We start from the raw sequence: 25,369 nt of genomic DNA, 5'->3' as shown, positions 1-25,369 counted from the left end.
AGGTGCTTCTTTTTGAACTGGTTCTCTGTAATTCTCTCCTGTATTTACACTTTAGCCTGGGTGTCTTCCTTCCTTCCTCCCGCCCTCCTATCAGCCACAAATTGGCTCTTGCCAGTAGTATTGCCAGCAACTGAACAACAGGAGCATTTGCCATCTGTCTCGCTGCTGCAGCTGGTGACTTTCAACAACCCCCTGAGGGGCATTCAGGATGGAGAGGGAGGCACTCTGTGCTCCACTGGTGGAACAGGTCTTTAGATAGTCAGGTGTTTGCAGAACTGATTCCATAATCCCAATCCTTGCCTCTCTTCGTGTCTAGAAAGTCACTCAATGCTTCATGGTGACATCAGCTCCTTGTGACTAGGAGAAAACCATCTATGAAATAAGCGCTTGATTGCACTGAACTTCCCCTTGACGAAAGTCTTACATTTCCACATTCCCCTGCTGCCTCTTCAAAGCAGTGTCTCAGAGCTATCCGAGGTGCTGTCTCCCGGGCTGCAGTCCTCATTTGCCCCAAATAAAACTTTACCCACAACTCTCACATCATGCATCTTTTTAGTCAACACTGCCTTCCTTCCATCTTTTCTTTCCTCCCTATCTATCTTTGATATTATATATATATATATATATATATTTTTTTTTTTTCCTGCACGCCAGGGCATGTAGGATCTTCGTTCCCTGACTAGGGATCGAACCCATGCCCCCTGAAGTGGAAGTTCAGAGTCTCAGCCAGGGAAGCCCCACCCCCATCTTTGGCAGTTCCCTCTGGGTTCTCCAAACACAATCGTCTCTGCTGTCAATCTCCGTCTTCCATCTTTCCCCTGATCCTCCCACATCAGCAGCAAGGATGAGAAACAGGCTCTGAAGGCCGCACCCAGAAAGGCTCTGGGGAGACTGCTGCCCTGGATGGCTCTCCCACCGTGTCTCCTCTCCCCTCTGATGTGGCACCATCCTCATGAGAGAGCCAGAGACACAGTTCTCCATCTCTCCCTGCTCCCATCTTTCAACAGCTTTCCTCCTCGCATGCCTTCAAACGCCTTACATTTCATACTTATAGTGTCAGATGTCATCAGAGCAAGCCCCCTGAAGCATTTCTCTTTTTGGTACAGAGGCGGTGCTTCCACTCACTGGAAGAAGCAAACACATTCCTTTCTCCCCAGCTAAAAGCATCCATGAAACAAGCTAGCCCTGAGATCCTGCTGGGTACCAGTCCCTGTTCTAGGCATGATGAGGGGGCAGGGAGTATACAGGCCTGAATGTGGTAGAGCTTTTTTTTTTTTTTTTTCAGATTTTTTAATATGGATCATTTTTAAAGTATTTATTGAATCTGTTACAATATTGCTTCTGTTCAACTTTTAAAATTTATTTTTAATCGAAGGATACTTGCTTTACAATATTGTGTTGGTTTCTGCCATACATCAACATGAATCAGCCCTAAGTATACACATGTCCCCTCCCTCTTGAACCTCTCTCCCATCTCCCATTCCATCCCACCCCTCTAGGTTGTTACAGAGCCCTGGTTTGGCTTTCCTGAGTCATACAGCAAATTCCCAGTCTCTATTTTATATATGGTCATGTATGTTTCCATTTGGCCATGAAACATGTGAGATCTCAGCTCCCTGACCAGGGATCAAATGCAAGCCTCCTGTACTGGAAGGTGAAATCTTAACCACTGGATCACCAGGGCAGCCCCCGGGCTGTGAGGTGAAGGGACGGTACTAAACAAGGAAACAGAGCAATCACAGAACATGGCAGGACTATGGCAGAGGGTGATGGACCAGCTCATGACTCACGGAGCCGCACACTACTGACAAGGGTGCATTTCCACAAGACCTGGGTGGACACTGAGCAAACTCCCTGTTTGGAAGATCTGAGTGGAGAGTGCTCCAGGCAGGGAAAAAAAAAAACAACAAAAAAACAGCCAAAGTGCAAAGACCCACAGGCAGCATTAATTGCAGGAAAATGAAGGAATAAAAAGTCCCAACACTGTTCACTCCAAAGATCTTAAGAGTAAGCAGAGAGGACCTGGGTCTGTCCAGAAATATGGAATTTAGGGGGGGAAAAAAGCATTTTCCTCCAATGATGGAATTCCATGCCTTCCAGAACACAGCCAGTGCTTTCTGATCAGTAAGCGGACAGGGGAAGACAGAAGAGCAAGTCCCTCCAGGACGATCTCCAGATCTCAGGATTCTTCTCCTTTTGGAAATCTGCAAATACCTTCTCCTCCAGCCTCATCTTAGACCATCTCCCCAAATGCCTGGTTCAGGACTCTTCCTTCTTTCTCAGTGCATTCTCCAAAACTGAATGGAAACCCTGGGGATTAGCAACCGAATCTATCGCTCATTGGGCTAGTCCTCCTCTGGCCTCCTGACCAATATCTCAAGCATGGCCCCCTGAGAATGCCCTCCACACTGCACAACCACAGCCCACCCATCTGCTGATGCCAAGATCCTGCCCATGCACAGGGGTTCCTTTCTCCAGGCACTGATACATGGTGGAGTGCTAGAAAGAGTAGGGGAACAAGCCATCTGTCCACTGCATCAACTCCTTGAGCTTTTAATCCATTCTAAGCTCATCCCTCTCTTTTCATTGCCTTTTTCCACACTGGCTACCTTTGCTTGGAGTCCTGGGTTGAAGAGGACTTCAACAACTCCTGTCTATCTTGCAGCGCGACCTTATTTGAAAACAGGGTCTTTGCAGATGTAATTAAGATGAAGTCACACTGGATTAGGGTAGGCTCTCAATTCAATGACTAGTGTCTTTATAAAGGACTTCCCTGGTGGTCCAGTGGTTAAGAATCCACTTTGCAATGCAGGGGACATGGGTTCGACTCCTGGTCAGGGAACTAAGATACAACATGCCTTGGAACAACTAAGCCCACACGCCACAACTACTGAGCCTGTGCACCACAACCAAGGAGTCCATGGGCCGTGATGAAAGCCCCCACACGATACAATGAAGATCCATGTGTTACAACAAAGACTCAATGCAGTCAAATAAATAAACAAATACTTTAAAAAGAAAGCTGCGTGATAACACAGACACACAGAGAGGAAAGAAGGTCATGAGAAGACAGATGCAAAGTCACAAGTCACGGTGGACGGAGGGGCGCTGGGCACCGTGAGAAGCTGGGAGAGAGGAACGGGCATATACTCCCTCAGAAACCTTCGAAAGAACCTATCCAGGGTACACTTTAATTTCAGGTTTCAGACTCGCAGAACTGAATGAGAATATGGTTCTGTGTTTCTCAGCCACTCCATGTGTACTCATTTGTTACACAGCCTAGCAAACTGATACACTTGGACACCTCTGTTCATCTTTCAATTCTCAGGGAAACAGCCCTTCTTAAGAGCAGCCTTCAGGTGCCTAAACAGCAGTAGTTTTCACACTTTTCTGTGCCCAGATCATGGGAGGTGGATGGCTCTTAAGACACAAAGCCCTACATTCTAACCCCAGAGGTGCTAATTCAGCAGTTCTGCAAGGAGAGGGCCCAGGAAACTGCTTGGTGAACAAGCTGAATGCTGACTCCTCCCCAGCTGATGCAATCACAGGGAATACACAGAACACAGTGAGGAATCTGCTGTAAACAAGGTCAATTCAACTACAATGCCCACTTGTCTTTCCCCTACAAGCTCCAAGACCTTGAGCCAATGCATTAAACTCTCATTAAACTTGACTCTTCACCAAGAGAAGATTCGTCCAACTGAGGCAGAGGCTCACAGAGAGGAAGAGCAGGAGACTCAAGGTGAAGTTTGGAGTCCAGTTGACCACTTCATAAAATTAGCTTCGTGGCTGTGAGATTTCATTGTGAAACAGAGGTGGGCAAACAGGGATGGACAGAGGAGGGGAACAGGAAGATGATGGACATTCAGCCTCAGAGACCACCACTTAGGGCACTTGTCACAGCCCCACTTCACTCTGCACTATTCATTTTGTATCTTTTTTTAAAAGGGGGAATCTCAAACTGTGTAAATCTCATGTTTTATAATACCTAGATCTGCCTCCACTGGGATGTGTGTTTATGAAAAGGTGAGTTCAGGCTGACAGGGGAGAGTCTTGATTATGAAAATAAGAATTGTGGGGTTTCTGGAGTCTTTCCTGGGGGGGAATTACCCAAGAGGGAGGTTTCTGGTGTAAAGGGAAGGTCTGGTCATGTGCTTCCAGAGGCTTGGTCTGATGGGAAAGGGCAGCATTGAATAGTCTAGGTAAAGAGGTGTTTGGATGACAGTTCGTATTACGTCTACACAGACTGGTGTCTGGTTGAAATGCAGTATCAGTTTCCCCTCCCCGACTCAATTATGTCAATAGCTCAACGACGGGCCAGTGCAGGTACCTATCTCACACCGTGTATGGGAGAACCTGCTGACATCTTTGGTTGTACCAGAAAAACATAGGCTCATTGCGTCTACGCCTCATGAACTTCCGAAACTATAATCATGCAACTTGTTCATTCCAGGACAGCTTGAATGAAGGGGCTCCCAAGTTTACTAACTCAAGTGACAACTAGCTCAATCACAGAAGGGATGACAAAGGTCATCCTTCATGTAAATTCACATGGGTCTAGGGAGACTCGCGGGCCGACCAGACACTTCCAGGAGAAACGCTGGTTACTAACAGCCCTATTTGTCAATGACAATTCTGTGTCCATGTGTGCTGTTAATTAATCATCTCACTCAGTACCTTTGACAAGGAGTTAGGTCCCAGTTAACCGAGCTTTCAGACAAGATGGAGTAGCAAAGAAGGAAAATGGCTTTAGTATAGTAGGTATGTGCATACACACACGTGTGCTCAAGTCAAGTCTGACTCTGAGTGACCCCATGGACTATAGCCCACCAGGTTCCTCTGTCCATGGGATTATCCAGGCAAGCATACTAGAGTGGACTGTCATTCTCTTCTCCAGAGGATCTTCCCGACCCAGGGATCAAACCTGTGTCTCCTGCATCAGCAGGCAGATTCTTTACCACTGAGCCAGTAAGACCACCCTGCAAATTATTTGCCAGGTTGAGGTTAAAACCAGAAGATTCCCTCCTCTTTAGATGGTCTTGTTCAGCCAAGAAAAGGAAAGATGTGGGAAGGAAAATGAAGCTTAACAGCTTAGCAATACAGTAAATTAAAGTGGACAGTATCTATCTACCACCTGATTGAGAGCATTCACCTAAGGAAGGTTTATTAAACAACTTTCATAAGTGAGGACATGTGATCAAGTGTTCAAGAAATATTTGTGGTTATAGACTAGGTACTTTGGGGACACCAGTCTTTGAGCATTTCAGACATCATCCCATATACAAGGGCAGGGAAGAGAATTGTGGCAACATGCAGGAGATGTCCTGGTGTTCTGAATTTCTAAGAGACCGGAGGAAGACACCCTCTGTACTCTGCGAAGGGCTTCCTGGGGATGAGCTTTTGGGGAGAAGACAATTTGTTACATTCTGAATCTGATGGCCGCAGTCTCACTTGATTTATGGACCTGTCACTGCTATTTGATGCCGTATCAAAAGCATTTTGAGAAGTTCATTTGATGAGCCTCTTCAGCTCTCAAAAGCTTGTCCTAATTATGCAGATCCGGGGCCAATATTGTGATCCCAGCTTTCATTTATTCTAATGGAGCTGGTGCATGGGGAGATCAGGGACCCGCTGGGCCTCTAGGATTAGTGAGAGAGAAGTAGCAAATTGGATGGCTAACAGGGTACGGTTACAGAGCCCCCATCCACACTGAAGCACTCTGCCTTCCATTGTTTGTAATACTCATCGTTATCCAGGGGGCTTCCCTGGTGGCTCAGCAGTAAAGAATCTGCCTGCCAATGCAAGTTCGATCCCTGGGTCAGGAAGATCCCCTGGAAAAGGAAATGGCAACCCACTCCAGGATTCTTTCCTGAGAAATCCCATGGACAGAGGAGCCTGGCAGGCTACAGTCCATGGGGTTGCAAAAGAGTCGGACACGACTGAGCAACAAAACAATAACGATCTAGGCAGTAGCACTAAGATGTGTCTTTTGTTTAATTCTTGGTGACTGCCCAGCACTATCCTTCACCCTGCTCTCTCCCCCAGCAAATTCCTCAAGCCCAGCACCAGCATCACCAGGTAATCTTTCTCCAGGCAGGAAAGACTTCTGTTCGTTTTCACTCCTGGTAAAATGGAGCAGAGACCTATGGTCCTCCCGTGCCAACCATGCCCTCCACCTGCCTTTCGTCTGTAGAAAATCTTTAGCCAAAAAATAAACTTAATTAGAGGAATGAGAAAATGCAGAAACAAAGGAAAACAGTCCAATAAGACCAAATAATAATAGTTTAGTCATTAAGCAAAGTCAAGCACTTTCACTTCTCCTTCAAGGTCTACAGATAATATTCTGAGCCACCTCCTGTGAACTGACTTGTAGATACTGAAACCCCCACCAGGCAGGGAAGCTAACTACACGATGACCAGACTGTAGCCGTGACATAAGCCGCCACAATTCCAAGGACTGGCCTCAAAGAAATGGGAACAGACCAACCCTGGAACTGAAGGTTAACTATTCCTAAAACAATCAAGATGATGCTGGTCAGACCACTACAGGGCCAAATTCAAGATGACCATCAGAGCTCACCGTGCTGTTTCTACAAGCACCCCTCCCTCTCTCTGCAGAAGCTCTTGCCCATTGCCTGTCAGTGGGGAGGGGGCAGTCAGTCATTAGACAGGAGTCCACCACCCCCACCACAGCTGCCAGCCTCCAGAATAAAGCAAACTTCCCTTTCCACCAATACTGCCTCTTCATTGCCTTTTGAGCGGCGAGCAGCCAGACCCCACTTTGAGAACCACAATGGAACATTTCCATGAGGCTTCACACTGCATAGCCGCATTAACTGTAATCTGAAATAAGAACCCCCGCCAATGTGCTTTAGTATTACGTGCTTTATCGTGTATTTTATGCACGTATGGTCTTGTTTGACTTAAACCTATATATTAACACATTGGAGAAGGCAGTGGCACCCCACTCCAGTACTCTTGCCTGGAAAATCCCATGGACGGAGGAGCCTGGAAGGCTGCAGTCCATGGGGTGGCTGAGGGTCAGACACGACTGAGTGACTTCACTTTCACTTTTCACTTTCATGCATTGGAGAAGGAAATGGCAACCCACTCCAGTGTTCTTTGCCTGGAGAATCCCAGGGACAGAGGAGCCTGGCAGGCTGCCGTCTATGGGGTCGCACAGAGTCAGACACGACTGAAGTGACTTAGTAGTAGTAGTAGTAACTTAAGGCAACCACAGAAAACAACCCCAGCTATTTCCTGATCGCAAATTAGAAGTATTCTCTTGAAGATAAATATGTATAGCTTTTGTTTCAGCCCAGCAAAAAGGATGCCTTAAGCAATACAGGAATATGAAAAACAGCAATGTCTTGTTGCAACGATTTTGGAAGTCAACATTTCTACCCCACGCACATCCCTCACTAGGGTTAAGACATGAAACAAGGCAGTTCACTTTACTGTACATTGGTTTGCTTGTTTATAAAAGAGGGGTCCAGATCTTTCCTGGCTAATTCTCAGGGCTTTGATTTGTGTCAACAAAGACACCGAATATGAAATGCTTACAAGTGTATGAAGTGCTACCCCTCAAAATTAGATGAATGCAGAAATAGGTCGTGCATTTTGTGATGCTTAAACTTTATCAAATGGCTTTAGCAAAAGAAGTGTAAGAAAAGATATTTATTACAAAAAGATGAGAATGTTCATTACATGAACCCAGTTGCTGGATTTCATGCCTGGCAAAATCCAAGAGCCTCAGCCTTCCAGTCAGTTGTGAAACTGAAACCTTATGGGGAGAAGGGAAAGAGCGGAGTTAAAAAAAAAAAAAAAAAAAGCTCTTAAAGCCAGAGCTTATTAAATCAATTACATGATTAATGCGAAAGAGAGTGTGAGCAGAAGGAGAGACACTTGTTCACTCAGCCCAGGAAAGGATGCTGATTAAGCATCTTTTGTAACCTCCTAAGCCACCAAGAAAATTGCCTCTTGGAGGATGAATCAAACCAGAGAAATATATTTGTTGGCAGCTTCTCATATTTAAAAAAAAAAATGTGGTTGTATATGAAATCTCCTGTACCACTCAATCCCAGAATTGACAAATATTAGAAACATTAGTAGTGTCCCCCTATGAATCAAAAATGATATTTTATCCTTGATCAGGGTTTCCTCATGCACCAGAAGGGTGAGGCTTGTGATTTTGAGAGGAAAGGGGTTGCCTCCTCCCCAAGAAAAAAAAATGCTGATTAGGGTCTTTGATGGAACTTTCTTCCCAGTACATCCTGAGAGAAATGTGACTTGAGTTGCACTACAGATCATTCATCAGAAACAGGCAATGACTCAAGTCATCTCCTTGATGGAGTTGGAAGATGAATTCTTCTTGGAGGCCATGGACCAGGTCTTGAATCAGGGGAAAAAAAAAAAATTACCCAGCCACCTGGACCAAGTGAGCCGATCTGGTGGGTGATGATGGGAGGGCTTGAGATCACGGTTTCTACTAGCAACCAGGTCTTTCCTGTTCCGGTTGACAAGATGGACAACCATCCACCCTCGTGAAAGATTCATGATCCCACTTTTGCACTCTCCACTGTTCGTTTTCTCATAAAACCAGTGCAAATCCTATCAAAAATTTAGCAGAAACCCTGCCTCATCTGTTTAGGCCTGAAGCTAGTTGCAGGAACAACTCATTAGGGACAGGCTCATTAAAACCAGCCCTTGGGCAAAAGTGGTTTGCGAGCCTCCTCATTTTTATTCAATCTCACCTTCCTGCCCAACCTCCGTGAGCCCTCAGACACGGGGCTTCTAATGATTTTGTACAGTGTGCAGGTCTATTTGCACAGTTGCAGGGCCCAGGGTTTGACAAATGCGGCCCCTTACGTCTGCCAGAGAGGATCTGCTTCTTCTCCTTTGTGTGTGTCTGGAGGGCCGCGCGGGAGAGAGAAGGGAGGAGAGGATGCTGAAGGCCGGCTCCTCACCTGGGGATGGAGGGGACAGCACCTGGCATCGCAGCGGTCACGGGAGCCCCAAGGACCAAGCCAGAGCTCAGGCAGAACCAGGGCCAAAAGGTAAAATCCTTGGGGTCTTATTCATGCTTCCTGCTCAGCCCAAACACTCAGACCCTTGGGCACCTGCAGCCTGCACAACAGCCGGGCTAATGGATTCATTACCAGATGTTTTCTGCTCCGTGCCAAGGATGCCATTCTCTACAGGAACTCAGGAAGAAGCTTATTTGTGCTGAGAAAGAGCTGTTGGATTCTCCAGCCATGGCTGCAAAAAACAGGCAGCCCCAAACGCAAATGCAAAGCCTTCCTGTTGCCAATTTCTCCGGGCGAGCTTATTTTTCCAGGGACGGGAGGACAGGGCCGCAAATCCGAATGCTGGGGGCAGCCCTGGATACCTAAGTCAAGGCTGAGTCAAGGTCAAGAGTGAGTTCCAGGGGTGAACCATGTTGAACTAGAAAGCTCACACCCCTCTTTAGCGAGGAGATGCTGCAGAGTTTGAGCTGATGGTTGACGTATGGGGAAGTTACCCCGTGTGGCGACAGTCTGATTTTTCACAGAAGCCAGGGATATGGATTTGAAGTGAGAGCTCTATTATTTCAGTATTGGCAGCCAAGAACAGAAAAATAGCAAAAACAACTCTATGGGTGAAAGAAAAGTACAGAGTTCAGGTTCAGAACACCTGACCGGAGAAAGATGTTGAATGAGGAGGGGGGTGGGTACCAGCCTTACCGCACCTGGTGATGATGGCAATACATCAGTGGACCCCTATTGGTTCCTCTCCACAAGTCTATAAAGTGAGGGGCCAGCGGATGCCATGTCTCAGGCCCAAATTCTACGGCTCTAATACTTTTACAAGAAACTTTATTAGGTAGGGCTTATAGAGTCCAAAAGCATTTAACCATCTCAAATGGAACTAATATGCTAATAGCTCCGCCACTGCCAAAGCCATTGACGCTGACTGTTCTTAAAAACATAGATTATTAGCCTAATAGAGCTTTCAGAATTGCCAAGTCATGTGCATACAGCATCGATTCTCTAACCGCAATGGGCTTCAATAAAACTAGAGAGATTGGTTTCAGGGGGCCAGTGATAGAGGCGGAGAGTCTGGGTGTAGCCAAATCTCCTGACCCACCAGCTCTCCCATAAGAGCGCGTAGCTTAACTTGGGTAGAAGTTGGCAGACCAGGCCCCGCTGGACCCCAAGGGGTCTCTGAAACCCCACGTCTTGTCTTGTGCCTGCTCAGCTGTGTCTGACCCTTTGCAACTCCATGTACTGTAGCCCACCAGGCTCCTTTGTCCGTGAGATTCTCCAGGCAAGAATACTGGAGTGGGTTGCCATGCTTTCCTTCAGGGGATCTTCCCAGCCCAGGGATCGAACCCGCATCTCTTGTGTGTCCAGCATTGGCAGGTAGATTCTTTACCCCTGACGCCACCTGGGAGGGCCTATGCAACCCCATGGGGGCTGCTAAAGGTGAGTAACAGAGAAAAGGGTGGCAGTGAGGAGGCAAACCCTGGTTCCATTTCTCTTTTTTTTCTTTCCTCCCACCCGGCCTCCAACAGAGAAGCTTCATCGGAGCAGTACTATTTTGCACCTTCGCCTGAGACTTGGAGCAAAATATGTGAAACATACCAACAAAAATAAATAAAATAAATGAAAGATGGTATAAGAGTGGGAGGCTGGGGTTCGCAGATGTAAGCTTTTATATATAGGACGAATAAACACCAAACAACAAGTCCTACTGTATAGCACAGGGAACTATACTCAATGTCCTATGATAAACCACAATGAAAAAGAATATCTTAAAAAAAAAAAAATATATATATGTTGTTGTTCAGTCACTCAGTCATGTCCGATTCTTTGCAACCCCATGGGCTGCAGCACGCCAGGCTTCCTTGTCCTTCACCATCTCCCAGAGTTTGCTCCAACTCATGCCCATTGAGTCAGTGATGCCGTCCAACCATCTCTGCGAGTATAACTGAGTCACTTTGCTGTGCAGCAGAAAGTAACACGGTAAATCAACTGTCCTTCAATAAAAATATTGAAAAAATAAATGAATTAAAACAAAACAAAACCTCTCCAAATGAAAAGGACAAAGACAGCAGGATCTCGAAGTGCTCAGTTTTTAGAAGCCTGAAATGTGCTGACCCCACTCAGCCACTAACATCTAACTCTGGCCATGTCACCCTGGTTCCCTGTATCTCCATCATCTAACTGGGGTTGGGGACATCTGAGGGGAAATTTAGGGAAGGCCAAACTGGGAAGAGAGAGTTCCTTTCCTAAAAATCACCATATTCATTTTCTCTCCATTTTCCCCACCCGGAAAGGCTACTGCCGGAGCAACCTTGCTTTGGCTCACTGTTAATTCTCCAATGCCCATCTCTCCGCACCCCAAAGCCCATGACTGGGGTGAAACAAACTCAGTGTGACTCATCTCAGGAGACCACAGGGCCCCATGGCATGAGTGACCTGATCAGAAATGATTCATTTGTTCTGTGGTTAAGGAAAGCGGGAATTCGACACCAGAAATCTATTCCAGTACAACTATTTTCCATTAGCTTTTAACACATCACTGCTCCTCTTTTTCATCTACATTATTGCCATCGCTTCCACAAACCCCAATTTGATGAGCAGGAAATCTGTAAATTTGGGGGTGGCTGCTCTGAAAAGACTGCATGAGGAAAAGACATGTCCATTAGCAATGCAAATACAGTCACAAATGAGACCTGATCTTGTATGAAGAGTGCCTTTAAAACAGTTATTTAATCCAGCTAAAATTTATCTTTAGGAGCAGGGTGGGAAACAGGCAGCATGGGGATTCAAGACATTCTGCATTTAAAATATGGATAAAGTGCTCTCCTACAGCCCTTTGGAGGGGAGAGACTTGCACATCTTGTTCACAACTTTTCAAGATGGCAGGGGCTAGATGGCTACTTCTGGGTTACAGAACCATGGCCAGACTGCATGCATGCTCGCTAAGTCGCTTCAGTCACATCTGACTCTTTGTGACCCCATGGTCTGTACCCTGCCAGGCTTCTCTGTCCATGGAACTCTCCAGGCAAGAATACTGGAGTGGGTTGCCGTGCCCTCCTCCTGGTGATCTTCCTGACTCAGGGATGGTACCCTATCTCTTAAGTCTCAGGCACAGGTGGGCGAGCTCTTTACCGCCAGTGCCAGCTGTCCAGACTGGAAGAATACAAATGCTTTGTTCTCTCTTTACAACCAATGGGTGCATTTTCCTCCATCCCAGAAGAAAAGCAAGGCTGTAGTTCTTACCTGCGTTTCATGCGTGTGTGCTTGCCTGCTAAGTCACTTCAGGCATGTCCAACTCTTTACAACCCCATGGATTATAGCCCACCAGGCTCCTCTGTCCATGGGATTCTCCAGGCAAGAATACTGGAGCGGGTTGCCATGGCCTCCTCCAGGGGATCTTCCCGACCCAGGGATTGAACCCATATCTCTTAAGTCTCCTGCATTGGCAGGTGGGTTCTTTATCACTAACACCACCTGGGAAGCCCCTCTGTTTTTCATGGAATCCTTCAATCTGCACAGACGCATGATGTTCCACAAGAAGATGGAACCAGAAATGTCAAATTGCCGCCCTGGCGATGTGGGAAAAGTCATGCCATTGGTATGATCGTGTGGTTTGTATCTTTTGTTCCCCCACTGGACCTGCATGTACAAGGTCTCCAAGAACAGTCAAAGCGACAGTCACTCAGTTGTGTCTGACTCTGAGACCCCTTGGACTGGAGCTTCTGTCCATGGAATTCTCCAAGTATGGAGTGGGTAGCCATTTCCTTCTCCAGGGGATCTTCCCAACCCAGGGATTGAACCCAGTCTCCCACACTGCAGCTAAATTCTTTATGGTCTGAGTGGCTAGGGAAGCCAGAATGGTGAAACCAAGCACAATGCAAAGACCTGCATCAGAGAGAGTCAACCAGAAGGACATCCATCCATGCCCTTGTGCCAAGAACACGCTCCTCCACTTGCCCTGGGTGCCACCTGGAAAGCCCACGCATTGGCTCAACAAAACACGACGTGGAGGCTTGCACCGAACTCTACTTCACCGCGGTGCAACCTGCCCTCATTAAAGATTCCCTACAAACAGGTGCTTCTCACTGGGCTGACTTCTGAAATGGCTTTCTTTTTATTCCCAGGGCCACATCAAGAGCTGAGGGGGGATTCATGCAGTATAGATCAGTCGGCCATTGACAGCGCCTCACGCTTTGACAAGCTGCTTGGCTGGGTTGAAAGTCTAGGTTGGGCTTGGGCCCGTCAAGGCCACGCTATTGAATTATTGACAGGCGTTCACTGTGGTGCAAGGGGAGAGCGAACCACAGCCTCGGCTCAATAAAGATGAAATGGAAACCCTCTCTGAAGCCGACTTTAGCACGTTAAAGGAGTTTTAATGGGCTGGTTTAAAATTCAGTAAGAGAATGCATTAGGCTGATTATAGTTTCAATGGCTAAATGCAGGCACGCACATGAGTTTGGGATGCCGAAGGGTTTACAAATGAGTGGGGAGCCTGTCAGGACGAATTACGCCCTCTGAAAGGCAAGCATGTGTCCGGGTGTGTTCTAGTCTGGTTTCCAGAACGGTTAACTTCCAGGCCCTCTATCCTTGATCCCCTCCCGTCCTGTCGGCTAAACCTGCTGGTCTGGATGTCATAGAAGAAGCCTGCAGTGTCATCCTCACCACTTGGGCTTTAAAAGACCCAAACCATGGAGTGCACCTAGCCCTCCCGTGGCTTTCCCTCCTTGCAATCTCACTCATAACCTCCATCCCCATTCCAGGCAAGAGTAAGGTGTCTCTCCTATCAGCCTCCTATGAGAGAGCTTGAAGAACCGTCGCCAGCTGGTGTCCCCCGGTTAGCAAATTAATATTAACAATACTGAATTTTTCTTATATAATCTCCTTTCTTCTTCAAATTTCCACCTGCCAAGACTTACTTGTATTTTAATAGCTGATGTCAGACAAGCCTCGTAGACCGGGGCCCATCTCAGAACTATAATTTTAAATACAATGAGACGCGCACGCATCAACTGTCGCCTTGACGTGCGGGAATGATTCCACGTGGACTTGTAAAGTGCATCCTAAGAGCTTCAAAGACCGAGCGCATTTTAAAAGAATTTAAATGGAGGATCATGGTTTGCTTTCCTTTATAAAAAAAATTTTTTTAAAGCAATTTGTCTAATGTGACCCTCTGTTCATCTTTCTTCTCCGATTTTGCTTCCAAGGGGTTGCCTCCTGTCAAACTGCAGAAAGGGCCCAACAGCACATCTAAATCTGTGTTCATTTGCCTTCTGCGGGATTATCTTTGCCACGTTGAGCAGTATAAGTAAGTCAGAGATGCTTCTCAGGGCTGCAGGAGGCGGCTAATCTCCAGACAAATATTTAGAAGGCAGCTTTGCCGATTCCGGCCCTTAATCGTTTCCAACTGATTTGACTTATTCTAATTACAGCCTTTATGTTATAAAAGCCATTTTTGTGTTGCCGGGGAGCAGTTTCATTGCAAATACATGAAATTTTGCTGAGTTTCCCGTTCCCATGTTGATTATGGAAATGGTACTCTGCAGCTTGGCTCTAATTAGAAAAACACACTGCATGGAATGTCAACAATTTTTAACATTAATAACGCACTGGCAATGTCCTTTTGTCTCTCTTCACGGCCTTTCCACAAAGGCTAACACCTGAGAGCCTAGGCTCCACTCTGCTGGAGGAGGAAGAGGACATGTTTTCCCCAGAGAGGATGCACCGGGACTACCCGCTCCATCCCCTAAAGTGGGGACAGCTTATTTGAAGAAGTGGGACACTAATTTAATATAATAAAAGCAAGGGGGGGGAAAGAAAATTAAATTCTAGCATCCACGTGCTTGTTAAGTCATTTCAGTCAAGCTCGACTCCTTGCAACTCCATGGACTGTAGCCCACCAGGCTCCTCTGTTCATGGGATTCTCCAGGCAAGAATGACTGGAGTGGGTTGCCATTCTCCCTCCAGGGGATCTTCCCCACCCAGGAATCGAACCCACGTCTCTTATGTCTCCTACACTGGCAGCTGGGTTCTTGACCACTAGGGCCACCTGGGAAGCCCCAGATTCTAGCACAGTTAAGGGTAATGTGTTTGTTTCACAACTATGAACTTGAAACAGTCTAGGCCAGCATCTGTCAAAAAGCAGATTAAATTGGTCCTAATGCAAATCTGAGTGATGCATGTGTTTCAGGGAGTCTTTTGGTGTCACGAGGCTTTATGTGTTGGGAGCATCTCAGCAAAGAGATCTCAGTGTAGTTGTCCAGATAGCCCACTAAGAGTGGAGGAAGAACAGGGCTAGACCTTTAACCTCACTGAGCCTCAGTTTTCTCATCTTTAAAATGGGGATGATCAGGCCTGACTTGCAGGGTTATAGTTAGGATGAGGTATAATGCAGTCCTCTTGCACCACATCATAAATGCACATCCATCCAGTTGTTTTGGAGAGTGAACTGCTGGATCTTATATAAATTGCAAATGTGCCTAGCTCCACAATAGGCCATTCTACCTCTTGTAAAATATCCGACAGGAAGCCATACATGTAGGTTTAAACACATTCATTTAAGTATGCCTACTGAAACACTTAGAGATACAAATAAAGAGTAGGGAGAAACAAATTGAAAATCACATAAACATCGATTAAAGGAAAAGCTGTCTAAGGTCCATTGTTCAAAAAAAAATAAGAAGAATAATGCCACTGGAAAAATTTATATGCCTTGGCCAAACTACAGGAGCATTTTAAATTGGAAAGGTTCTGCCAATTTGCCCTCCAAAAAGGCGGTCTTGAGTTATGCTCCCATCAACAGAGTTGTCTGTACACTTGGAGAGAAGGTTTCATGAGATAGGAGGGTTCAGGCCATCCCCTCCCCAGAAAAAATATACCAGAGAGGGAAAAAGAAAGTGTTACAACTGACAATCATAGGGGAGAGAGAAGAAAAGAGGTTGCTGTGAGAGAGAAGAAAACAGCTTGCTACAATGATAGTGAAGCATTGTGCCAGGGATTGCCCTCTTTGGTTATATCCATGGGGAAACACACACACACACACACACACACACATGCACACACACACACATACTCCATAAAGCAGCAACTCCTGAGGTTAAAACCCAAACTTCTGCATGCCAGAGTAATACTCAGGCTTTCTTTCAGACAGGATCTGAAGCTGTGGCTAATGTTCGCTGGATGATGGAGACCTTTAAAGAATCTTACTTATCCTTACACTGAACCCACAGTCAAACATTTTTAAAGGGGCAGGCACTCTTTCTGGTCGTGAGTTCAATATGCTTTAAGGTCGCTTTTGCAAAAGTTCTGGTATTTTTTCATCAGTGGCCCTTAAACCAGGTCCCTCTTGTGCTTCAAGATCACCAGGGATGCCTATGCTGCCCTCTCTCAGAGGTGGAGCTTAACTTCCCAGTCCTTAAGCGTGGACTGGACACAGTGACTTCCTTTCAAAGAACACAGTATTTGTTTTTCAGTCGCTCAGTCGTGTCCGACTCTCTGCGCCACCATGGACTGCAGCAAGCCAGCCTTCCCTGTCCTTCAGCATCTCCCAGAGTTTTGCTCAAACTCAGGTCTATTGAGTTGGTGATGCCATCCAACCATCTCATCCTCTGTCATCTTCACAGTATGGAACACATACCATGAACACAATATGGAAGGGGAGAGGAAAAAAAGAGTAAGTCCACAGTGGGGAAGTCTGACAAACTGCACCTCATCCAGGTGATCAAGGCGAACATCTCAACAACGATAATCTGATAGTACATGCCCTTGATAGAATGTGATGAAAATGGTACTTGACCTCTGTGATCTTCCTCCCCCAGCCCATGACCTCAGTCTAACCATGAGAAAAACATCAGACAAACCTACCTTGAAAGACATTCTATACAATACCTGACCAGAATTCATCAAAACCATTAAGGTCATCATAAAAAAAAGAAAAAAATAGTCCAAGAGATTGTCACAGTCAGAGGGTAATTAAAAGACATGATTACCAGGGGTTTTCCCTGGTGGTCCACTGGTAAAAAGAATCCATCTGCCAATGTCAGGGACACGGGTTCGATCCCTGGTCTGAGAATATTCCATATACTGTGAAGCAACTGAACCCATATACCAAAAGGACTGAGCCTGCACACTAGAGCCCAGGAGGAGCAACTACTGACCCTGCACACCCCAGAGCCTGTGCTGCCCCACGAGAGAAGCCACCTCAATGAGAAACCTGCTCTCCGCAACTAGAGAAAAGCCCGCAGAGCAACCAAGAGCTCGTGTGCCCCAATGGAGACCCAGCGCAGCCTTAAGAATAAATGACATGGTGACCAAATGTATGGGGGCATCCCGGATGGGGCCCAGGAACAGAAAAGGGACACCAGATTAGAACTTAAGGAAATCTGAATAAAATATGGACTTTAGTTAGCAATAATGCATCAGACTTGGTTCATTAGCGGTGATAAATGTACCATCGCCATATAAGACGTCCACGGCAGGGAAAGCTGTGTGCAGGGTCCGTGGGAACTCTCTGTACCAGCTTTGCAACCTTTCTGGAACTCTAAAACTCTTCTGAGACAAAAATTGATTCAAACATGCCAAACTTCAGGGGGCTCCTGAGAATCTCTGAGAGATGCAGTCCCGCAAGGCAGGCTGTGTGCATGCTGGCTAAGTCACTTTGGTTGTGTCTGACTCTTTGCGACCCCTATGGACTGTAGCCCGCCAGGCTCCCCTGTCCATGGGATTCTCCAGGCAGGAATACTGCAGTGGGTTGCCAGGCCCTCCTCCAGGAGATCTTCCCAACCCAGGGATCCAACCTGCATCTCTTGCGTCTCCTGTGTTGGCAGGAGGGTTCTTTACCACTAGTGCCATGGGGACCCTTGCTTTTTGGCCCTTTCATTATTTCCCAGGTTCTCCTCCGGCCTTATCTGCTCCAACACCGAGATTCAGCATATCCCGTGCACTCCTCTACCATAAGGCACCCCTTATCTTTCTTCCTTTATACCTGGTTAATCCCTTTCAGTGTCTCTAAGATCATTCAGCCTTGACCTCTCCAAGAGCAGCTTCCAACAGTATTAATTGTTCATCCTCCACACTCTCATTAATACCCTGTCCAAAATTCTACCTCTTCAGTTCATAATTAATTGACTAACATAGCTGTCTACCACACTTCTCTGAGCGCCTTCACAATTGGTCTCCTTTATCTTTTTCTGTCACTGGGCTTAGCACATGGTACCCAACAGATCTGAAATAAGTATTTTTAGGCTGAATGGATGAAAGGATAAACAGAGGAGTGGACAGATGGGTGGATGAATTAGTCTATCTCTGCTCCCTGTGTGCTGTGTGTGTTCAGTCACTCAGTCGTATCTGACCTTTGTGACCCTATGGACCCGCCAGGCTCCTCTGCCCATGGGATTCTTTACACAAGAATACTGGAGTGGGTTGCCATTTCCTCCTCTGGGGGATGAACCCAACTCAGGGATCGAACCCACATCTGCCGTGTCTTCTGCACTGGCAGGCAGGTTCTTTACCCCTGAGCCACCTGGGAAGCCCCCAACCAGGAAGCAAACCCGTCTGTGCCCCCTGAGGTGGAAGCGTGGCGCTTTAACCACTGGACTGCCAGGGAAGTGCCAGGAAAAAGCTACTTTTGATGGGCTGACCAGGGAAGACTTCTTCGAGGACACGATATTTAAATTAACAGCTGAGGAATGAAGAGGGCATGAGGGAAGGGGAGGCAGGCTGGCTGGTGCAAAGTCTGTGGGATCCCAGAGGGCTGCAGCGTGAGAAAGAAGCCAGGGTGGCTGAGGATAGGTGAACAGGACACAGAGCCTCCAGGGACTGGAAACGGCTGGGCCTCTGTCCACCGGAAGCTGTCCCTGCCAGTGGCTCCAATTCACAGGGCTATGTTGATAATGTTAACACCAAGGGACACCAGGGAAAAGCCTCGCCCTGCTCAGCTGCCTTCCACCCACTGTGTGGACCCCATCCTCCAGCACCTACTCCCTCTGCTGTCACGCACTCCTCTCCAGGCATCCAATCCTCTATTCTACCAGTGTGGATGTCCCACAGTAGGAAAGAGGAAAGAAAAGAAACCTCAGTACGATTTGAATTGTTGTTATGGGTCAGGCGTTGTTCTGGGCCTTTTTAAAAAATTATTGATTTGGCTGTGCCAGGTCTCAGCTGTGGCACACAGCATCTTCAGTCTTTGCTGTGGCATGTGAAATCTTTTAGTGGTGCCACTTGAACCCTTCGTTGAAGTGTGTGGGATCTAGTTCCCTGACCAGGGATAGAACCTTGGCCCCCTGCATTGGGAGCTCAGAGTCTTAGCCACGGGACCACCAGGGAAGTCCATGTCCTGTGCATTTTATTACCTGTGTGGGGATGTTATTAATGTTACTGTTACTAGTATTATAACAATGCTTATGAATATCCCCATTATAAAGATGGGTAAGACTGAGGCTCAGAGAGCAGAATTAACCTCCAGAACAAAAAGCCACCATACAGTTGTATGAAAATTCAAAGACAGATCATATGACCCCAAAGGTTGGTCCTTACCATTAGATAACAATTTCCATAAGACAGATTTGTTTGAGGCAAGTGTTTACTCAACAGCAAATTTTACAGAGCAATGACCATGAGCCCGGGACAATGCTAGGTGTTGGCCCAATAAAATGAACAAAAGAGATCCCTGATTTTAAGGAAAAAGAAACCCAGTCATATTAATACAAAATGATACGAACATCTGGCAGGTGTGTATACGACGGAGATTCAGATTGGGAGAAAGTGACGAACTCAGTCTGAGGCCACCCAGGAGAGGCGATAGTTGAGTGCTAGCTTAGCCAAGCGGTGATAACCTTACAGGTGAGAGAATGGAAGAAAGGACATTCTTGAAACGTAAAAACACATTTGCTGTGAGTGCCCCTGACATGTTCCCAGTTAAATAACTTGGACAGCAGGATGAAAGGCCAGAGGCAAGTAGCCAGATGATAAAGGGTCTCAGGAATCTGCTAAGGATTGGGGACTTCCTCCTGAATATGGTGAGAGCAGACCTCATCACTGGTGGTCCAGTGTTTAAGAATCCAGCTGCCAACGCAGGGGACATGAATTCAATCCCTGGTCCGGGAAGATTCCACATCCCGCGGGGCAACTAAGCCTGTGTACTACAACTAGTGAGATGAGACCGCTCGCCCTAGAGCCCATGCTGCACAAGAAGAGAAGCCACCGCAATGAAAAGCCCACGCCCCGCAGCTAGAGAGTAGCCCCTACTTGCCGCGACAAAGACACAGCACGGCCAAAAATAAATACACTTAAAAAGATGCTGAGAGCCACTTGTGGGTGTCAGGCAAGGAGGCTGGGGCTCGATTCACACTAGCAAAGGGCTCGCCAGTGAGTGCCAGCCACGTGTGATTTGGACCAACCGCAGCAGCGTCTCTTGGAATCTGTTATGATGCAAGTCCTCTGGCTCCACCCAGACCTACTGAGTGTGAAACTCCTGAGGTTTTAACAAGACCCCCAGGGGAAGCTGATATGATGCTAGATGCTCACCTATGGGAACCATAGACCTACCCCGCTCTCTGCCAGCTTCTCCCTCCTCCTCCACAGCTCACAGGATCGGCTTCATCCCTGCTGCTTCTCCCAGGTCCTTATAGAAGACAGGAAAGCATGAAGCTTGTCTTGTCCCTGCCTTGGAGTCAACCCACAGCCCCCCAGGCGGCCCTCCAGCCCAGGGACCACCTAACTTTCTGGGGAGAGGCCCTCACTCTTGACCTATCTCCTTGGTTTTGCCCTAAAGATTTACAAACCTCTCTTCCTCCTCCCTGGTTTTCCTTGCTGCTCAGGGAGCCAGAGGGCAGATGACGGATGCCGTTCGGGAACTCTGGCTGGTGCTGGAAATGATCATTTGCTAAGTGCCTTGCTAATGCATTCAGAGGTGGCGAGTTAATAGGAAAACTGGTCTGATTCGGCAGGCTGTGCCCACGGTGACCTAGAGCTGGGTGTTAAGTGGTGACGGGCAACTCCCCCCTAATCACCTCTTGTTAGCTGCAACTATAGGCAAATTGCTAGCGAGGATTAAGTGGGGAGACTATGCCAGGATCACTGTCAAGCAGAAAAAAAAAGACTCAATTTGTCGAGCAATCACAACTCTGTAATCACTTCCTGAAGAGCTCTTTCTGGAGATGTTTGCCTTCGGAAGGTGAGGACCCTCCCTAGAGGAAGGTGGGCTGAGAATTGCAAGCTGGCTTTTTCTGGAGCATTCTGAAAATAATTCCTTCCCCCATCCACCCACACAAGGAGATAAGCCTCACCTTGAATAGCGCTCTGCCCCCAGGGTTCTCTGGCTTCAAGAATGAACACCAAATGTGCATAAACAACTGATGGGAGTTCTCCCATAGTGAAAGGGAAAGTCATTCAGTCCTGTCCTACTCTCTGAGACTCCCATAGACTATACAGTCCAAGGAATTCTCCAGGCCAGAATACTGGAGTGGGTAGCCGTTCCCTTCTCCTGGGGATCTTCCCAACCCGGGGATGTTGAAACCCAGGTCTCCTGCATTGAAGGTGGATTCTTTACAACAGCTGAGCCACCAGGGAAGCCCCTCAAACATAGCACCTTTCTGTAAATGGAGTGTCTGGGAGGAAGCTTTGGGAAGAATGGGGAGAAGCAGATATATAGTTTAACACTTTGTATCACATCCCTGTAACATAGAAACAAATTAACCATGTCATACAGTCATCCTTCTACATCTGCTTGGGATTGGTTCCAGCAACCTGGTGGAACCCCAAATTCATGGATGCCCAAATCCTTTCTATAAAACGGTGTAGTATTTGCATACAGCCTGAACACATCCCCTTTATCCTTTAAATCATCTCTGGATTACTTAAAATACCTAAAACAATGTAAATGCTATGTAAATAGTTGCCTGAGTGTGGCAAATTCAACTTTTGCTTTTGGGAACATTCTGGAATTTTTTTTTTCCCCAAATATTTTTGGCCCACGATTGGTTGAATCCACGGGTGCAAAATCAGGGCTAGGAAGGGTCGACTGTACTTTAAGAAGCATTATACAACACTAGAGAGAGGGGGAAAAAATGTGCTGGAAAGAGTATCCTGTCCCTCCCTAGTTCAAGGGAGATTTTTAAAAAAGGCAGTGCTAGACAGGATTAGACATCTTTTCTGAATGTTTGGAGTCTTTACCAGGTTGGAAAACAGCTCTTTTCAACCTTATTCTTGGGGCTTAATGCCTTCATTATTTTCATACATCTGGAGAAGTTTGGTAGCAGAATAAACTAGAGGGATCCGTGTGATCTGAGACGAAATATTCTGAAACTTGAAGAAAAAAAGAGATTGCCAGAAATGAGTGGATATGTGAAACTAAAGTGTGATTCATTCAGATAGCAATGTTAAAGTCCTTCAAAGAAGGGGTCCAATCCTTTGCAACTTCCCAAGTAGAAACATGTTTTGAGGAAGCTTCCTGAAATTGGATTCACTGGCAGGCTGCTGTCAAGAAAGGCAGGGGGAATGAGAAATGGGGAGGGTGTGGGGGAGAGATGGGGGATGGGATGAAAAGCCAGCCCATCTATTACTCATCATATATTACTCTTCCCCTCAGAGATTTCTGAAAAGTCATAGTGAAAGGAAAACTAAACCCCACTCATTAAACGTGTGTTGTGTGAATCTGCATGTTCCAAATGAAGCATGAACCTCTGTTGGGGTGGCAGCTTGTGTTTCAAACCATAATTTTCAAAATTTTCTCTTAATTGTCCAGATGAAATGATATCCCACCCAGACAAGCCTTTCCCAGACCAAAAACAAAAAAAATCAGCATTTACCATAAACAATACACTAATTTTAAAAAAAGTTCCCTTGTGTATTTCAAAATAATCAGAACGGGAGAGTTACATCTCTGTCAAGTATCATGTACCCAAACTTATAAACATCCCATCTGCTTTGGAGCATAATTTATCTGAGTTCATCTCCAAATTTCACCTCTCAATGGACACGGTCAAAATAATACCTGTCATTCCCTGAGAAAGGAAATGGAAGACAAATTCATCGGGGCTTCAACGTGATAATCTGGGTGGTGGCTCCAGCTGACACTATTTTCGGCTGATCCGTTTACCTGCTTGTTTGTTTCTGATTGGCTACAAATGGTCAGACTTAAGATATTCCTTAAGATACTCCTTCCCTATGGAGTTCTGAGTTCTTTCTGATGCTGTGTGCCCTGCCACAGACTAGATATACACTCAGGTGGTCAACCGAAGCTTGTGGGTGGGGAAATGAGTTGAACATACAGGTCTTAACAGCGATCTTAAATTGGATCAAACAGAAGTGAGTGTACGTTCAGCACCGTTTCAAAACACTGTGATAAACCCCGCTCCTGAAACTGAAGTCATTAAAACACTGCATCCTTCTTTTTAACCAAAATTCACTACTTAAAAAGCTCCAGATGCTTAAAAAGAGAGAGGAAAAAAAAAGACTCAGAATAAACCAAAGGAATAATCAGCTTGGAGGATTTTTCCTGCCTCGTGCTTAAGTTATATAAATAAAGAGAACAATTAATGTCAACTGCCTTTTATTCTCCATTCTATTAGCTTTGGGGAGCTTCAAGCTAATCTCTCCACAAAGAGGGGACATCCTGGGATTAAAACACAAGGTTTTCTGCAGAAAAATGGGCCCGCCAGTCAAGACAGCTCAGGGAAATAAGACATAGCGCTTCCTCCACTCTTCTGCGACTGAATCAAATGGATTTCCAGGAGGGCAGGAATTCAGAGAGAAAGAAAGAGATCCCCCAAGCAGGTGAGGAGAGATCTGGGCAGAACCTCAGGACGTGGAATACGGAAGGCCGCCCCTTTCTGCTTCTTTTATACCAACCAGGCACATGAGTAGGTCAGCGAATCAAAACCCAGAAGTCCCCCCAAATCACAGGCACAGGATCAACCCCTCCCACCCCCAAATCACAGCTGCAAACTCTCCTGGGTTCACAATCAGCAGGAAGCACTCCTTCCCAAGGGTGTGAAGGTATAGGCAGCAAACCAGTGGTATAGACTGTGATGGGAGTTTGGGTGCAAGTCTCCCCAGTGCACAACCTACCCCCCCCCTCAGCAATCTCCCAACTCCCCCCTTGACTCCATTCCAGAGTTCTGCCATCAGATAAAAGCTTCATTCTCAATACCTTTTAGCACGAGAGCCTGCATCACCTGTCATTATTCCCCCCTTTCGTTTCTGTTTGGCAACATGCACAGTCTTTGCCTCTAGAAGTGGTGAACGAGGCCATTAGTTAACTAAAAGGAACCACAGCTCTCAAGGCAGCCGAAGCTGGGGCGGGCTGGGAGGCAGTCTCTCGGTAACCTGGTCTTGCTTTTTTGGGAGGGTCAATCCTCACCGAAGGCCAAGCTTGTGCTGATAATTCAGCAGCGTTCAAACTCCCCAGTATCTGTTTCCTCTCTCCCTCTGTCTCTCTCTCCTGCTTTCACAGACAGAATCCCCGGTGGGAGGCGATAAACTCACCCCAGGTGTGAAGCCAGCCGCACAGGTGGGGTGGCCAGGCGTCAGTGGGCAATGCTAGTAGTGAGCTCCATGAGAGGAAAGGTGAGCCAGAGGGCAGAGAAGGAGGGATGGAGAAGCTTGGCCAAAAGCACAGTGGAAAAAGGCAGGAGGAAAAGCATCAGGAATGTGTGCAAAGGGGGAAAAAAATAAGGCAAAGGGGACGAGAAATTAATAATCCAACAAGCAGGTTTCCTGCGTGTTATTAATCACACCGGTTCGCCCAAGCTGCAGAGAAACGTAGCGCTGCACATGGGAGGGGAGGGTTTTCAACATCATTGGCCGCCTCTGCTCACTCCTATACATCTCAGCCAATCCTCCCCGTGCCTTAAGGTACAGATCTATCCGGGACTGCAGTTCCAAACCCCTGGAAGATGAGAAATCGGGCTCCGTGGGTGAGGCGCTGCTTCGGCCGGTTAATGCACTATAAACTTTATTTGAGCTGACTTCTCATCCGATCCCCCAGTGACGAGGTCAGGGAGCGCGAGCAATTCCACCCCAAATCATACCATAATCGAATTGCTGCCTATTTCCCGAACCTATAATGAAAAAGGCAACCGAAATAATGCAGGTAATGTCGGCGGCCTCCCCTGCCTGTCGGACGTTATTACCTCCGATTGCTTGCCACCATTTCCCCGGGACTCTAACAATGAATATATTTCACAGCTCACTTGCTCTCCTGTGTGGGTGGCATGGTATAGACACCTACATGATCTGAAAGGGAATCTAAGACAATACTGCTGTTTCTGAGCACCGCGCCTAACAGCCTGTTGGTGGGAGAGGCATTTTTATCAAAGCACTTCACACACACACATACACCCTGACCTGAT

At 46.8% G+C, this 25,369-nt stretch overlaps 1 protein-coding gene and 1 long non-coding RNA gene across 10 annotated transcripts in view; both read right to left on the bottom strand.

Annotated features, from left to right (window-relative positions):
- Positions 1-25,369, bottom strand: part of LOC129637986 (RNA binding protein fox-1 homolog 1) — a 408,351-nt gene that overhangs the window by 275,749 nt on the left and 107,233 nt on the right. The gene's annotated exons all lie outside the window — the stretch shown is intronic.
- On the bottom strand, positions 16,366-24,073 carry LOC129637987 (uncharacterized). Its single transcript, XR_008707655.1, has 4 exons — positions 21,305-24,073; positions 20,801-20,884; positions 20,565-20,640; positions 16,366-19,852 (listed from the first exon to the last, which is right to left on the bottom strand). It is a non-coding gene; the product is annotated as an uncharacterized LOC129637987 (long non-coding RNA).

Source organism: Bubalus kerabau, chromosome 23 (assembly GCF_029407905.1).
Source record: "Bubalus kerabau isolate K-KA32 ecotype Philippines breed swamp buffalo chromosome 23, PCC_UOA_SB_1v2, whole genome shotgun sequence".
In the NCBI taxonomy this organism is placed as follows: Eukaryota; Metazoa; Chordata; class Mammalia; order Artiodactyla; family Bovidae; genus Bubalus; species Bubalus kerabau.
The sequence above is the reverse complement of the archived record's forward strand: the minus strand, read 5'-3'. Positions and strand labels throughout refer to the sequence as shown.